The 424-nt window shown below is 57.3% G+C and overlaps 1 protein-coding gene across 1 annotated transcript in view; it reads right to left on the reverse strand.

The window, feature by feature from the left end:
• P2RX6 (purinergic receptor P2X, ligand-gated ion channel, 6) overlaps positions 1–424 on the reverse strand; it is a gene marked incomplete at its 5' end in the record, with an annotated part of 8,106 nt that overhangs the window by 1,570 nt on the left and 6,112 nt on the right. The window lies entirely within an intron of this gene.

Consider the following 424-nt stretch of genomic DNA (forward strand, 5'->3'; position numbering starts at 1 on the left):
TGCCCAGCCTGGCAAGAACAGTGGGTGGAGAGCGGTGAGAGGTGTGGAACAAGCCCTGCTGGCAGCGTGCTTAAAGCCAGGGAGGTGCTGGACGACACCAGGGTCAGTTCTCCATGCCTAGCTCTACAAACCTGACTGCTGCCACCTCGACTCAAAACCCCTTTGGCTGTCAAAGAAGGGACTGAGGCAGGTTGTGCCTTGGTGGCAGCAGAAGTTACTGTGACCTCGTACTCCAGCAGGCACAGTGGGAGCCTCCCTCTTGCTGAAGGATGCCAGCAGCTGCCACCCACAGAACATCCCAGTGAACAGCAAACATGGCCCTGGTGTGATGTGTCCCCCCTGCTCCAATGAGTCTCGTATCTCAGAAGAGCTTTCCAGGCTCCTGTCTCATTCCTGTTCCCCACCTCCCAGACACGATCTCACT

The sequence above is a fragment of the Nestor notabilis genome, unplaced genomic scaffold (genome assembly GCF_000696875.1).
Source record: "Nestor notabilis isolate BGI_N333 unplaced genomic scaffold, ASM69687v1 scaffold14556, whole genome shotgun sequence".
NCBI lineage: Eukaryota > Metazoa > Chordata > Aves > Psittaciformes > Psittacidae > Nestor > Nestor notabilis.